The sequence below is a fragment of the Bos indicus genome, chromosome 6 (genome assembly GCF_029378745.1).
Source record: "Bos indicus isolate NIAB-ARS_2022 breed Sahiwal x Tharparkar chromosome 6, NIAB-ARS_B.indTharparkar_mat_pri_1.0, whole genome shotgun sequence".
NCBI lineage: Eukaryota > Metazoa > Chordata > Mammalia > Artiodactyla > Bovidae > Bos > Bos indicus.
In genome coordinates, this window is record NC_091765.1 from 340368 (window position 1) to 357453 (window position 17086).

The window sequence follows — 17086 nt, forward strand, 5'->3', positions numbered from 1 at the left end:
ATCAACATCTTTGTGAGTTTCAGCAATAACAATCAATTAGTCAATCAATTATGACTAAGGGCATGACTGTTATTTTGGGTTCCTGGGAGAGTTCCCTTAATATCTTGAATAAGAAGTAGCCTTAGTGTTTTAGCAGTTTTTGATTTACAGAAACACTGAACAGATAGCACAGAGAGGTCTGTATACCCTCCCTCTGTCTCTGCCATTTCTCTTATTAACATCTTGCATTAATATAATACATTTTTGCTACAGTTAATGAACCAATATTGATACATTATTAACTGAAATACGTAAGCTACATTAAGTTTTATTCTTTGTGTTGTACAGTTTTATCAATTTTGACAAATGCATGTCAAATGCATTACTTTATCCTACAGAATAGTTTTTCTTCTGTTTCATTTGTTCATCCCTGTCCTCCACCATCCTCAAACTCTCAGAACAGTTCATCTCTTTATTGTCTCTGGTTTTGCCTTTTCAAATTGTCATACAGTTGGAATCATATTGTATATAGCTTTTCAGACAGTCTTCTTTCACTTAACAATAAGTATCTATTGTCTTTTTTTTCCCCAGTGAAGATTAAAACTGTTCCTTTACTTTAATTTATCAGGATTTACATATGTCTTTCTATGCCTATATAGTGCATTTCTTTTTACCACTTTTAAGTGGGATCTTTCCTTCTTAAACTAACATCACTTTCTTTCATATTTCTTATGCATACAATTTTGAGAGTGCTCTCTATCAATGTTTTAATTGTATCTTCCCAACTTTAGGTTTTAACCTCTGGGCAGAAATCATAGTGGGTGCCATGGAGAGGGCAATTTAACAAGAGCCTTTGTCCTCAAGAATTTTACCCTTTCCCAGAGAGAAATGAGACAGAATAAAAGTGCAATAAATACTTACTAACTTGTGTTCCATGTGAAAAGTAAGAAGACAGAAATCAAGTTAAGGAAATCCATCTAAGGATGAGAACCTTTGGAGATGAAGTAATCAGAAAAGACTTGGAGGAGGAGGTATGCTCTGTTTGGGAGGTGAAGTGTGAACAGAACAAGGCTAGAGGGTCTTGTTAAAGTGCTACGGAACTAATTTATTTTTATACTCTTCTATTTTTGTTTGCCATCTGAATTCCTTTTTCTTACCTTATAATAGATAGAAGAAGAAGATCATATTGAACAAGCAAAGAACAATTAAAAGAATATAAGGTAAAGCCTTAGTTTTTATTTAAGTGCTGTTAGAAAACCCTGTGGCTCAGATGGTAAATAATCTGCATGCAATGCAGGAGACCTGGTTTTGATCCGTGGGTTGGGAAGATCCCCTGGAGAAGGGAATGGCAAACCACTCCAGAATTCTTGCCTGGAGAATTCTATGGACAGAGGAGCCTGGTGGGCTACAGTCCATGGGTTTCAAAGAGTTGGAGACTACTAAGCGAGCAACTAACACAGAAATTAACTATTAGCCTTTAGTAGCACAAGGAAGGAGAAGGCAATGGCACTCCACTCCAGTACTCTTGCCTTTAAAATCCCATGGATGGAGGAGCCTGGTGGGCTGCAGTCCATGGGGTTGCTAAGAGTCGGACACGACTGAGCGACTTTACTTTCACTTTTCACTTTCATGCATTGGAGAAGGGCATGGCAACCCACTCCAGTGTTCTTGCCTGGAGAATCCCAGGGACGGGGAAGCCTGATGGGCTGCCGTTTATCGGGTCGCAGAGAGTCGGACACGACTGAAGTGACTTAGCAGCAGCAGCAGCAGCACAAGGAAATGGTCAAGCAGTGTTTTGAGAACTTTAACATCTTCATGTGAAGAATAGATTGAAGGAAAAAAATCACATTTGGAAAAAAAAATTGAGAATTACTTAGGTTCTAGCAATTGAAATAGGGGTGGGGGGCAGGGGGCAGTGGTGGGGGGTAGCTACAGCCATTTGGAAGGAAGGACAGGAATATCTTGGACGTTTCCTGGCTATACGGAACATAGAGGGCAACTTAACACTAATTAAGATGCAGTATGAAGCGGAAGAAGGGAGCTGAAGATCACTGGAAAAAAAAAAGATCCATGGAATCAGGTGAATTCATCAGTAGAGACTATTAATTTCTAAAACTTCTTCAAGGTTATTAAAATAAATTCACATATGTTCCATAGTGCTTCACCACTTTGAAATTGGATTGATCACGCTTGTGCCTCTTCAAAGAATATGAGGGCTATTCAGTCTGTTAAGGCATCTCAGAGAAGAATAAAAAATCATTTTTATTGCTAATGTCTTATGAGGACTATTTGCTCATGACAAAAATTAAAGGTAACAGAGGAGAAAATAAGTGGTGCCATCTAGTGGTAATCATGTGCTATAGGTTGGAGTAAGAAATGAGGAATTATCCAAAGTGGGTAATGTTTCATTATACTGTGTGTTATCCAACCAGAGAAGGCGATGGCACCCCACTCCTCTACTTTTGCCTGGCAAATCCCATGGACGGAGGAGCCTGGTAGGCTGAAGTCCATGGGGTCGCTAGGAGTCGGACACGACTGAGCGACTTCAATTTCATGCATTGGAAAAGGAAATGGCAACCCACTCCAGTGTTATTGCCTGGAGAATCCCAGGGATGGGGGAGCCTGGTGGGCTGCCATCTATGGGGTCGCACAGAGTCAGACACGACTGAAGCAACTTAGCACCCAGTGTAAAACATTCTCCCACAGTCTTCAGCTGCGCCCCATGTATAGAATAGTCACTGGCTTTAAGGTAACTGTTTCTAGAAGGAGGCATCCATTCGTGCTTTCTGCTTAGTGTGCATGAAATATGGACATATACTGTGGTAATTTTATGGTAATATTATGATAATTATATGGTATAATTACAACATACTGTGGTAATTTCTAGCTCTGCATACTGGATGCCTGCTGAGTTATTTTTTAAAATCCTAAAAGATGATGCTATTAAAGTGGTGCACTCAATATTTCAGCAAATTTGGAAAACTCAGCAGTGGCCACAGGACTAGAAAAGGTCAGTTTTCATTCCAATACCAAGGAAGGGTGATGCCAAAGAATGTACAAACATTCACTTCACATGCTAGCAAAGTAATCCTCAAAATTTTCCAAGCTGAGCTTCAACAGTATCTGATGGTGATTGCAGCCACGAAATGAAAAAACGCTTAATACTTGGATGAAAATCTATGACCCACCTAGACAGCAGATTAAAAAGCAGAGACATTACTTTTCCAACAGAGGTCCATCTAGTCAAGGCTATGATTTTTCCAGTAGTCATGCATGGATATGAAAGTTGGACCATAAGGAAAGCTGAGCACCAAAGGACGGATGCTTTTGAACTGTGGTGTTGGAGAAGACTCTTGAGAGTCCCTTGGACTGCAAGGCGATCCAAGGAGTCAATCCCAAAGGAAATCAGTCCTGAATATTCATTGGAAAGCTTGATGCTGAAGCTGAAGCTCTAATACTTTGGCCACCTTATGTGAAGAACTGAGTCACTGGAAAAGACTCCAATGCTGAGAAAGATTGAAGGCAGCAGAAGAAGGGGACAACAGAAGATGAGATGGTTGAATGGTATAACTGACTCGAATAACATGAGTCTGAGAAACCTCCAGGAGATGGTGAAGGACAGGGAAGCCTGGTATGCTGTAGTCCATGGGGTCACAAAGTGTCGGCCATGACTGAATGACTGAACAATACTGAATGCCATTATTCTAGACATAACACAAGGTAATGAATTTTGGATTTTCAGTAGAAATTGGAAGGATGTGATGCAGTTATATATATGTTTATATATCTGTAAAACTGAGTCCCACTAAAACAGAGTCACTTACCGAGTTTATGATTAACTCTATCCAAAATTTCATTTTCTTTCTTGTCCCCTGACCCTGTGTGGACAAGTGTGACTATGGGAACCATCCTCTGTTAACTGAACACCAACCAACCAGAGTCAAGTGACTAAAGTTAATGCTGTCAATAACACAGTTAATGTACTAATATTGCTCTTTTTAGGTCAGGCAGTTTCTCCAGGGTAAGATGAGCTCATAGACCCTGAACCATGGACCACTTAGCCAGAGAATCATAAACCAGAGACATCCTGACTCCTAAAACTAGATTTAAAAGTGTCAGAGAAATGTCACAAGATGATGATTAATCCTCGCTTATTAGTTCTTCCTTAAACAAAACAAAACAAAACAAAACAAACAAACCAAAAAACTTAAAGACCAAATAGGAGTGGATTTGAGGCTTGCCATTCCCCCTCCTCCCAACCCTTGCTTCATGACTACAATATAACCTTACTTTACTGCAACCTCCTGATTCCAGAGTCTGGCTTTCTTTGCTATGGGCAAACAGGCTCAGTGATATCTGTGGCTTTTGAACACTGGAACCTAATTACTTTCTTGTTGACCGCTGGGGTAAAAAGCCCTTAACCAGGACCCTTCCACTACCAAATGCTCAATTCTAGAAAATGTGGCTCCATAGGCATCTTTTTGGTCTCAAAATCAAACCTTTATTGTCTAAAGGCAAAGATGCTGACTTCAGAAGATGAAGCTCTTGGTTCTCTCCCCACTCTCAAGGATTTTTTGTGGGAGTGCCTGAAACACAGATGGTTGTATAACCTGCATTTCTTCCTGGGCTGTGTACCTACAGTCTGATTTCTGGACATTTGTCAATCTCAGGTTACTACATGTATAAGTGAATCACATGTACCCTGGAGTAGGATTAACAGCAATTTTTAATTAATAGAAAAGTGCACAGAAATCATGTCTATTTTACATAATAAAATGAATCTTACTCCTTTTATCATGTTGTACATATAATGCATCTAAGCTTCAGTTCAGTTCAGTCGCTGTCATATCCAACTCTTTGCAACTCCATGGATTTCAGCATGCCAGGCATCCCTGACCATCACCAACTCCTGGAGCTTGGTCAATAACTCATGTTATTCGAGTCAGTTATGCCATTCAACCATCTCATCTTCTGTTGTCCCCTTCTTCTGCTGCCTTCAATCTTTCTCAGCATCAGAGTTTTTTCCAGTGGCTCAGTTCTTCACATAAGGTGGCCAAAGTATTAGAGCTTCAGCTTCAGGGTCAGGCTTTCCAATGAATATTCAGGACTGATTTCCTTTGGGATTGACTCCTTGGATCTCCTTGCAGTCCAAGGGACTCTCAAGAGTCTTCTTCAACACCACAGTTCATAAGTATCAATTCTTTGGTGTTCAGGTTTCTTTATAGTCCAACTCTCAAATCCACTACTGGAGACACCATAGCTTTGATTAGACGGACCTTTGTTGCCAAAGTAATGTCTCTGCTTTTTAATATGCTGTCTAGGTGGGTCATAGCTTTTCTTCTAAGATGCAAGCATCTTTAATTTCATGGCTGCAGTCATCATCTGCAGTGATTTTGGAGCCCAAGAAAATAAAGTTTGTCATGGTTTCCATTGTTTCCCCATCTATTTGCCATGAAGTGATGGACAGGAAGCCATGATCTTAGTTTTCTGAATGTTGAGTTTTAAGTCAGCTTCTTCACCCTCCTCTTTCACTATCAAGAGGCTCTTAGTTCCAATTCGATTTCTGCCATAAAGGTGATATCATTTGCATATCCAAGGTTATTGATATTTTTTTCCCAGTAATCTTGAACCAGCTTGTGAGTTGATTTAGCCCAGCATTTTACATGCTGTATTCTGCACATAAGTTAAACAAGCAGGGTGACAATATGCAACCTTGAGGTACCACTTTCCCAATTTTGATCCAGTCTGTAGTTCCATGTCCAGTTCTAACTGATGCTTCCTAACCTATATAAAGATATCACAGGAGGCAGAGAAGGTGGTATGGTATTCCCATCTCTTGAACAATTTTCCACAGTTTGTTGTAATCCACACAGTTTAAAGATTGGCATAGTCAATAAGCAGGAGTATATGATTTTCTGGAAGTCTCTTGCTTTTTCTATGATCTAATGGAGGTTGGAAATTGATCTCTGGTTACTCTGACTTTTCTAAATCCAGCTTGAGCATCTGGAAGTTCTCAATACTTGTACTGTCTGGACCTTGCTTTGGAGAATTTTGAGCTTTACTTTGCTAGAGTGTGAGATGAGTGCAATTGTGCAGTAGTTAGAGCATTATTTGGCATTGCTTTTCTTTGGGATTGGAATGAAAACTGACCTTTTCCAGTCCTGTGGTCACTACTGAGTTTTCCACATTTGCTGGCATATTGAGTGCAGCACTTTAATAGCATCGTCTTTTAGGATTTGAAATAGTTCAGTTCAGTTCAGTTGCTCAGTCGTGTCTGACTCTTAGAGACCCCGGGAATCAGCAGGCCAGGCATCCCTGCCATCACCAACCCCCGGAGCTCACTCAAACTCATGTCCATTGAGTCCGTGATGCCATCCAGCCATTTCATCCTCTGTTGTCCCCTTCTTATTCTGCCCCCAACCCCCCCCCCCCCCCCCAGCATCAGAGTCTTTTCCAATAAGTCAACCCTTCGCATGAGGTGGCCAAAGTACTGGAGTTTCAGCTTCAGCATTAGTCCTTCCAATGAACACTCAGGACAGATCTCCTTTAGGGTGGATTGGTTGGATCTCCTTGCAGTCCAAGGGACTCTCAAGAGTCTTCTCCAACACCACAGTTCAAAAGCATCAATTCTTTGGTGCTCAGCTTTCTTCGGAGTCCAACTCTCACATCCATACAAGACCACTGGAAAAACCATAGCCTTGACTAGACAAACCTTTGTTGGCAAAGTAATATCTCTGCTTTTCAATATGCTATCTAGGTTGGTCACAATTTTCCTTCCAAGCTGTAAGCTTCTTCTAATTTCATGGCTGCAATCACCATCTGCAGTGATTTTGGAGCCCCTCAAAATAAAGTCGGACACTGTTCCCACTATTTCCCCATCTATTTCCCATGAAATGATGGGACAAAATGCCATGATCTTCATTTTCTGAATATTGAGCTTTAAGCCAAGTTTTTCACTCTCCTCTTTCACTTTCATCAAGAGGCTTTTGATTTCCTCTTCACTTTCTGCCATAAGGGTGGTGTCATCTGCATATCTGAGGTTATTGATATTTCTCCCAGGAATCTTGAGTCCAACGTGTGCTTCTTCCAGCCCAGCATTTCTCATGATGCACTCTGCATATAAGTTAAATAAGTAGGGTGACAATATACAGCCTTGACATACTCCTTTTCCTATTTGGAACCAGTCTGTTCCATGTCCAGTTCTAACTGTTGCTTCCTGACCTGCATATAGGTTTCTCAAGAGGAAGGTCAGGTGGTCTTGTATTCCCATCTCTTTCAGAATTTTCCACAATTTATTGTGATCCACACAGTCAAAGGCTTTGGGATAGTCAATAAAGCAGAAATAGATGTTTTTCTGGAACTCTCTTGCTTTTTCCATGATCCAGCAGATGTTGGCAATTTGATCTCTGGTTCCTCTGCCTTTTCTAAAATCAGCTTGATCATCTGTTCACAGTCACGTACTGCTGAAGCCTGGCTTGGAGAACTTTGAGCATTACTTTATTAGCCTGTGAGATGAGTGCAATTGTGCGGTAGTTTGAAAATTCTTTGTCATTGCCTTTCTTTGGGATTGGAATGAAAACTGACCTTTCTAGTCCTGTGGCCACTGCTGAGTTTTCCAAATTTGCTGGCATAGTGAGTGCAGCACTTTCACAGCATCATCTTTCAGGATTTGAAATAGCTCAACTTGAATTCCATCACCTTACGATCTTTGTTGTTCTAAGGCCCGCCTGACTTCACATTCCAGGATGTCTGGCTCTAGGTGAATGATCACACCATCGTGATTATCTGGGTCGTGAAGATCATTTTTTGTACAGTTCTTCTGTATTATTGCCACCTCTTCTTAATATCTTCTGCTTCTGTTAGATCCATACCATTTCTTATTTTATCGAGCCTATCTTTGCATGAAATGTTCCCTTGGTATCTCTAATTTTCTTGAAGAGATCTCTAGTCTTTCCCGTTCTGTTGTTTTCCTCTATTTACTTGCACTGATCGCTGAGGAAGGGTTTCTTATCTCTCTTTGCCTTTCTTTGGAACTCTGCATTCAGATGCTTATACCTTTCCTTTTCTCCTTTGCTTTTCACAGCTATTTGTAAGGCCTCCTCAGACAGCCATTTTGCCTTTCTTCATTTCTTTATCTTGGGAATTATCTTGATCGCTGTCTCCTGTACAATGTCACGAACCTCTGTCCATAGTTCATCAGACACTCTGTCTCTCAGATCTAGTCCCTTAAATCTATTTCTCACTTCCACTGTATAATCATAAGGGATTTGATTTTGGTCATATCTGAATGGTCTAGTGGTTTTCCCCACGTTCTTCAATTTAAGTCTGAATTTGGCAATAAGGAGTTCATGATCTGGGTCACAGTCAGCTCCCGGTCTTGTTTTTGTTGACTGTATAGAACTTCTCCATCTTTGGCTGCAAAGAATATAACCAATCTGATTTCAGTGTTGACCACCTGGTGATGTCCATGTGTAGAGTCTTCTCTTGTGTTGTTGGAAGAGAGTGTTTATTATGACCAGTGCGTTCTCTTGGCACAACTCTATTAGCCTTTCCCCTGCTTCATTCCGTACTCCAAGGCCAAACTTGCCTGTTACTCCAGGTGTTTCTTGACTTCCTCCTTTTGCATTCCAGTCCCCTATAATGAAAAGGACATCTTTTTTGGGTATTCGTTCTAAAAGGTCTTCATAGAACCATTAAACTTCAGCTTCTTCAGCGTTACTGGTTGGGGCATAGTCTTGGATTATAGTGATATTGAATGGTTTGCCTTGGAAACGAACAGACATCATTCTGTCGTTTTGGAGATTGCATCCAAGTACTGCATTTGGCGTCTTTTGTTGACCATAATGGTTACTCTATTTCTTCTAAGGGTTTCCTGCCCGCAGTAGTAGCTATAATGGTCATCTGAATTAAATTCACCCATTCCAGTCCATTTTAGTTCGCTGAGTCCTAGAATGTCAACGTTCACTCTTGCCATCTCCTGTTTGACCACTTCCAATTTGCCTTGATTCATGGACCTGACATTCCAGGTTTCTATGCAATATTGTTCTTTATAGCATCAGACCTTGCTTCTATCACCAGTCACAACTGGTATTGTTTTTGCTTTGGCTCCATCCATTCATTCTTTCTGGAGTTATTTCTCCACTGATCTCCAGTAGCATATTGGGTACTTACCGACCTGGGGAGTTCCCCTTTCAGTATCCTATCATTTTGCCTTTTCATACTGTTCATAGGGTTCTCAAGGCAAGAAAACTGAAGTGGTTTGCCATTCCCCTCTCCAGTGGACCACATTCTATCAGACCTCTCCACCATGACCCTCCCGTTTGGGTGGCCCCAAACGGCATGACTTAGTTTCATTGAGTTAGACAAGGCTGTGATCTGTGTGATCAGATTGGCTAGTTCTGTGCTTATGGTTTCAGTGTGTCTGCCCTCTGATGCCCGCTCACAACTCCTACTATCTTACTTGTGTTTCTCTTACCTTGGACGTGGGCTATCTCTTCATGGCTTCTCCAGCAAAGTGCAACCACTGCTCCTTACCTTGGACGAGGGTTATTTCTTCATGGCCGCCCCTCCTGACCTTGAACGTGGAGTAGCTCCTCTCCGCCCTCCTGTGCCTGTGAAGCCTCCACTCCTTGAACGTGGGGTAGCTCCTCTCGGCAGCTGCTCCTGACCTCTGGCATGAGGTAGCTCATCTCGGCCGCCCCCCCTGACCTCGGGCATGTGGTAGCTCATTTCGGCCGCTGCCCCTGACCTCAGATCTGGGGTACCTCCTCTCGGCCTCTGCCCCTGAACACGGGTGGGGTAGCTCCTCTCGGCTGCTCCTGTGCTGATGCAGTCTGGCACTCTTGGTCGCCTCCCCTGACCTTCGGTGAGGGGTAGCTCCTCTCGGCCACGTTTCTGCTTGGTCCATCACAGCCAGCATGCTTCTGTGCAGTCTGTCACAGCCTGGAATTCTATTACCTCTGCTACCTTTGTTCGTAGTGATGCTTCTTAAGGCCCACTTGACTTCACATTCCAGGATGTATGGCCTTAGGTGAGTGATCACACACCATTGTGGTTATCTGTGACATAAAGATCTTTTCAGCATAGTTCTTCTGTGTTTTCTTGCTACCTTTCTTAATATCTTCCACTTCTGTTAGGTCCGTACCATTTCTGTCCTTTATTGTGTCTACCTTTTTTTAATGAAATATTCCCGTGGTAACTCTAATTTTCTTGATGAGATCTCTAGTCTTTCCCATTCTATTGTTTTCCTCTATTTCTTTGCATTGTTTTCTTATCTCTCCTTGCTATTCTTTGGAGCTCTACATTCAAATGGGTATATCTATCCTTTACTCCTTTGCTTCTCTTCTTTTCTCATGTATATGTAAGGCCTCCTCAGACAACCATTTTGCCTTTTTGCATTTCTTTTTCTTGGGGATGGTCTTGATCACTGTCACCTGTACAATGTCACAGACCTCCATCCATCATTCTTCAGGCACTCTGTCTGCGAAGTCACTTCAGTCATGTCCAACTCTGTGCGACCCCATAGATGGCAGCCCACCAGGCTCCCCTGTCCCTGGGGTTCTCCAGGCAAGAACACTGGAGTGGGTTGCCATTTCCTTCTCCACTCTGTCTATCAGATGTAATTCCTTGAATGTATTTTTCACTCCCACTGTATTATCTCAAGGGATTTGATTTAGTTCATATCTGAATCGTCTAGTGATTTTTCCTACTTTCTTCAATTTAAGTCTGCATTTGGCAATAAGGAGTTCATTATTTGAGCCACAGTCAGCTCACTATCTTGTTTGTGCTGACTGTATAGAGCTTCTCCATCTTTAGTTGCAAATAATAGAATCAATCTGATTTTGGTATTGACAGCCTGGTGATGTCCATGTGTAGTCTTCTCTTGTGTTGTTGGAAGAGGGTGTTTGCTATGACCAGTTCATTCTCTTGGCAAAACTCCATTAGACTTTGTCCTGCTTTTTTTGTACTCCAAGGCCAAACTTGCTTGTTACTCCAGGTATCTCTTGACTTTCTACTTTTGCATTCCAGTCCCTTATGATGAAAAATACATCTTTTTTTTTTTTTTTTTTGGTATTAATTCTAGAAATTCTTGTAGGTCATCTTAGAACTGTTCAACTTCAATTTCTTTGGCATTAGTGGTTGGGGCATAGACTAGGATTACTGTGATATTGAATGGTTTGCCTTGGAAACGAACCAAGATCATTCTGTCATTTTTGAGATTGCCCCAAATTAATGCATTTCAGACTCTTTTGTTGACTATGAGAATTTCACAAGTTGGTGGAGTAGAAGTACATGAGGTCATCTTTTCCAGTTAGAACTCCAAAATTGCAACTTGCTACTGAACAACCATCAACAGTAGAATGTTGGATCCCATTAAAAAAAAAAAAAAAAAAAACCCACATCCAAGAGCAAAGAAGAAGTCCAAACAAGATGGTAGGAGGGGTGAAATTCCATTTAGAATCAAACACTTTAGCCCCCAGATATGCTCAGAGGGCTCAAACAAAACCTTCGGTGCACCAGGACTCAGAGACCCAACAGACACTGAGCTAGACCTGACTTCATGTGTTTGAGTGGACTACCATGGGAACAAGGGCTCTGGCTGCAGCAGATCTGGGATACACAGCATGTGGCATAAGGCATCTTTGAGGAGGTTGTCATTAGCCCCACCATAAAGTCACTGAGCAAACAAACCACAAACTGCAGGACTATTATACCAAAAAAATTATCACACTGTTAAGACAGTTCTAGGACCCACAGCAGACTTGCCAACTTGGGGGTCTGACGAAGGGACTGAGAACCCTCAGGGAATTTGTCTTTGGAAGCTAGTGGAATTTGATTATAGAACTTCCACTGGGTAGAGAGACTCTTGGAGGGCACAAACAAAACTGTGTGTGCACCAGGAGCTAGAAGAAAGGAGTGGTGTCTCCACAAGAGACTGAGCCAGACTTGCCTGTAAATGTCCAGGAGTCTCTGGTCAAGGCATGGGTCGACAGTGGTCTGCTGTGGGGTCAGGGGCACTGAATACAAAAGTGAGAGTGAAAGTCCTTTTGAAAGAGGTCACCACTATTGTCATTACCCCCTACAATAGTTTGGCCTCAGGCCAAACAACAGGCAGGGAACACAGCCCCGCCAATCAATAGAAAATTGGATTAAATATTTACTGAGGATGGCCCCAACTCATTAGAACCAGATAGATTTCCCCCGCAGTCAGTCTCTCCCATCAGGAATCTTCCAGAAGCCTCTTATCCTATCCATCAGAGGGGAAACAGAATGAAAATGACAATTACAGAAAACTAACCAATCTGATCACAAGGATCACAGCCTTGTCTAACTCAATAAAATCATGATACTGTTTAGGGCCACTGAGTTGACTCATTGGAAAAGACTCTGATGCTGGGAGGGATTGGGGGCAAGAGGAGAAGGGGACGACAGATGATGAGATGGCTGGATGGCATCACTGACTCGATGGACGTGAGACTGAGTGAACTCCGGGAGTTGGTGATGGACAGGGAGGCCTGGCATGCTGCGATTCATGGGGTTGCAAAGAGTCAGACACGACTGAGCGACTGATCTGATCTGATCTGATCTGAAGATGGACGGATCATGGTGGAGAGTTCTGACAAAACATGGTCCACTGGAAAAGGGAATGGCAAACCACTTCAGTATTCTTGCTTTGAGAACTCCATGAACAGTATGAAAAGGCAAAAAGAAAGGACATTGAAAGATGAACTTCCCAGGTCAGTAGGTGTCCAGTATGCTACTGGAGAAGAGTGAAGAATTATAACCCCAGAAAGAATGAAGAGATAGAGCCAAAGCAAAAACCACACCCATTTGTGGATGTGACTGGTGATGGAAGTAAAGTCTATTGCTGTAAAGAACAATATTGCATAGGAAACTGGAATGTTAGATCCATGAATCAAGGTAAATTTAAAGTGGTCAAACAGGAGATGGCAAGAGTGAAAATCAACATTTTAGGAATCAGTGAACTAAAATGGACCAGAAAGAGCATCTAAGCTTATTTAAGTTGTAGTCACTTACTAATAACTACAGCACAGCCACCTTGATTTTTCATTATTATTTAGATATTTTATTATTACTTATATAATCCCCAGAAAGCAGAGCTCAGATGTTATTATTATTATTATTATTTTTTGACTTGGAGAGGGAAATGAGTCATTAGATTAGTCTTACCTTACCATCCTCCACTCTAGCTGTCCTTCATCAACTAGAATGATCTTTTCAAGTGCAAGTCTGATCATGTCACTCTTCTGCTTAATTCACAAATGGCTTCCCTTGGAATAAAATTCCAACCCCCAGCCCTTCCCTTCAGGGCCCTGCATCACCTGCCCCTCATCCTCTTTGGTGGTCACAACTTTGACCGATCATGTGTTCCCATGTGCTGACCTTGCCTGAATCCCTTGTTGCAGAGAGCTGATGCCTGTTTAGTCCCACACAGCTCCTCCACGCCAGGGCTGGGTATCTTCCTTCCATTTCCCTGTGTCTAGTTCCTGTCCCAATACTATCTCCCCAAGAAACTCTTTCCTGACCTCTAGGTTAACCCATGCCCTGACCTCTCTTCATTGTGTTGTTTTCTGTTCATCACAATGCTTCTCTGTTGCATATCTTGTTTGTTTCTCCCCATGAAAGCAAACCCTTCTATAGTTTGCCTCTGCATTCACAGGTTTAAAAAATGACTGGTATAGAATAAATATTTATATGAACATTCATGGAATGAATCTATGAAGATTGAACTGGACAAAAGCAGCACATGGACAAGCAAGTTGATGTAGCGATCATAATTTCATGGATGTGGATGGAGAATCTTGATTGAAGGTATATTCAGAAATCTTGGTGATGGCTAGCACTCTCTTACTTAATAAAATAAAGTAAAGGACTCTCTTACTTGTCCTACCTAGAGGACATGGATACTTTGAGAATGGTCTTAAGGCTTGAAGTAAATAGGTAGCCTAAGGACTTTCCTGGTAGTCAAGCCTTCACCTTCCAATGCAGTGGATGTAGGGATCTGAGGGCCTACATGCCTCATGGCCAAATAAATAAATAAATAAATAAGAAGAAGAAAAAGAAGTAATATTATAATGTATTATTCAGTAAACACTTTAAAAAATTACCCACATAAAACAAATCTTTAAAAAAAAATTTTTTGTAGCCTATGTTAGACTTCTAGATGCGATGGTTGTACTTGCCTCTGTTATTGCCAGCCCTAAGGAAGATGAGTTCCTGTTCCTCTGTTGCTTTATTTTTCTCCCTGGTGGTTCCTTGCTACTCTTTTTGTGTCCTAACAATTTATGTTGTAGATATGGGAATAAACACTTGAGTGCTGTTGTGATTACTTGGGGACCATGTGGGCTATTATCTTTTTGTTGAATCTGCTTATTAATATTAATGCTGTGTATATACTCCAAGAGTCAAAGGATCTGGGTAAAATGATTGCATTCATTTGGAGGAAGACCTGCAAAGTCAATACAAAGGTCACATTCACAGGAAGTAAACCCTTCTGAGCACCAGGAAATGTTTTTTTAGTATTTTGAATTCTTTTTTTTTTTTTAATTTTATTTTATTTTTAAACTTTACATAATTGTATTAGTTTTGCCAAATATCAAAATGAATCCGCCACAGGCATACATGTGTTCCCCATCCTGAACCCTCCTCCCTCCTCCCTCCCCACACCATCCCTCTGGGTCGTCCCAGTGCACCAGCCCCAAGCATCCAGTATCGCGCATCAAACCTGGACTGGCAACTCGTTTCTTACATGATATTCTACATGTTTCAATGTCACTCTCCCAAATCTTCCCACCCTCTCCCTCTCCCACAGAGTCCATAAGACTGTTCTATACATCAGTGTCTCTTTTGCTGTCTCGTACACCGGGTTATTGTTACCATCTTTCTAAATTCCATATATATGCGTTAGTATACTGTATTTATGTTTTTCCTTCTGGCTTACTTCACTCTGTATAATAGGCTCCAGTTTCATCCACCTCATTAGAACTGATTCAAACGTATTCTTTTTAATGGCTGAGTAATACTCCATTGTGTATATGTACCACTGCTTTCTTATCCATTCATCTGCTGATGGACATCTAGGTTGCTTCCATGTCCTGGCTATTATAAACAGTGCTGCGATGAACATTGGGGTACACGTGTCTCTTTCCCTTCTGGTTTCCTCAGTGTGTATGCCCAGCAGTGGGATTGCTGGATCATAAGGCAGTTCTATTTCCAGTTTTTTAAGGAATCTCCACACTGTTCTCCATAGTGGCTGTACTAGTTTGCATTCCCACCAAGAGTGTAAGAGATTTCCCTTTTCTCCACACCCTCTCCAGCATTTATTATTTGTAGACTTTTGGATCGCAGCCATTCTGACTGGCGTGAAATGGTACCTCATAGTGGTTTTGATTTGCATTTCTCTGATAATGAGTGATGTTGAGCATCTTTTCATGTGTTTGTTAGCCATCTGTATGTCTTCTTTGGAGAAATGTCTATTTAGTTCTTTGGCCCATTTTTTGATTGGGTCATTTATTTTTCTGGAGTTGAGCTGTAGGAGTTACTTGTATATTTTTGAGATTAGTTGTTTGTCGGTTGCTTCATTTGTTATTATTTTCTCCCATTCTGAAGGGGTGTCTTTTCACCTTGCTAATAGTTTCCTTTGATGTGCAGAAGCTTTTAAGGTTAATTAGGTCCCATTTGTTTATTTTTGCTTTTATTTCCAATATTCTGGGAGGTGGGTCATAGAGGATCCTGCTGTGATGTATGTCAGAGAGTGTTTTGCCTATGTTCTCCTCCAGGAGTTTTATAGTTTCTGGTCTTACGTTTAGATCTTTAATCCATTTTGAATTGATTTTTGTGTATGGTGTTAGAAAGTGGTCTGGTTTCATTCTTTTACAAGTGGGTGACCAGATTTCCCAGCACCACTTGTTAAAGAGATTGTCTTTAATCCATTGTATATTCTTGCCTCCTTTGTCAAAGACAAGGTGTCCATATGTGTGTGGATTTATCTCTGGGCTTTCTATTTTATTCCATTGATCTATATTTCTGTCTTTGTGCCAGTACCATACTGTCTTGATAACTGTAGCTTTGTAGTAGAGCCTGAAGTCAGGTAGGTTGATTCCTCCAGTTCCATTCTTCTTTCTCAAGATCGCTTTGGTTATTCAAGGTTTTTTGTATTTCCATACAAATTGTGAAATTATTTGTTCTAGCTCTGTGAAGAATACTGTTGGTAGCTTGATAGGGATTGTGTTGAATCTATAAATTGGTTTGGGTAGTATACTCATTTTCACTATATTGATTCTTCCAATCCATGAACATGGTATATTTCTCCATCTATTAGTGTCCTCTTTGATTTCTTTCACCAGTGTTTTATAGTTTTCTATATATAGGTCTTTAGTTTCTTTAGGTAGATATATTCCTAAGTATTTTATTCTTTCCGTTGCAATGGTGAATGGAATTGTTTCCTTAATTTCTCTCTCTGTTTTCTCATTATTAGTGTATAGGAATGCAAGGGATTTCTGTGTGTGGATTTTATATCCTGCAACTTTACTATAGTCATTGATTATTTCTAGTAATTTTCTGGTGGAATCTTTAGGGTTTTCTATGTAGAGGATCATGTCATCTGCAAATAGGGAGAGTTTTACTTCTTCTTTTCCAATTTGGATTCCTTTTATTTTTTTTTCTGCTCTGATTGCTGTGGCCAAAACTTCCAAAACTATGTTGAATAGTAATGGTGAAAGTGGGCACTCTTGTCTTGTTCCTGACTTTAGAGGAAATGTTTTCAATTTTTCACCATTGAGGATAATGTTTGCTGTGGGTTTGTCATATATAGCTTTTATTATGTTGAGGTATGTTCCTTCTATTCCTGCTTTCTGGAGAGTTTTTAACCATTAGCCAGACTCATCAAGAAACAAAGGGAGAAAAATCAAATCAACAAAATTAGAAATGAAAATGGAGAGATCACAACAGACAACACAGAAATACAAAGGATCATAAGAGACTACTATCAACAATTATATGCCAATAAAATGGACAACGTGGAAGAAATGGACAAATTCTTAGAAAAGTACAACTTACCAAAACTCAACCAGGAAGAAATAGAAAA

General features: G+C 40.9%; 1 protein-coding gene across 1 annotated transcript in view; it reads right to left on the reverse strand.

The window, feature by feature from the left end:
- SMIM31 (small integral membrane protein 31) overlaps positions 1 to 17086 on the reverse strand; it is a 47439-nt gene that overhangs the window by 11742 nt on the left and 18611 nt on the right. The window lies entirely within an intron of this gene.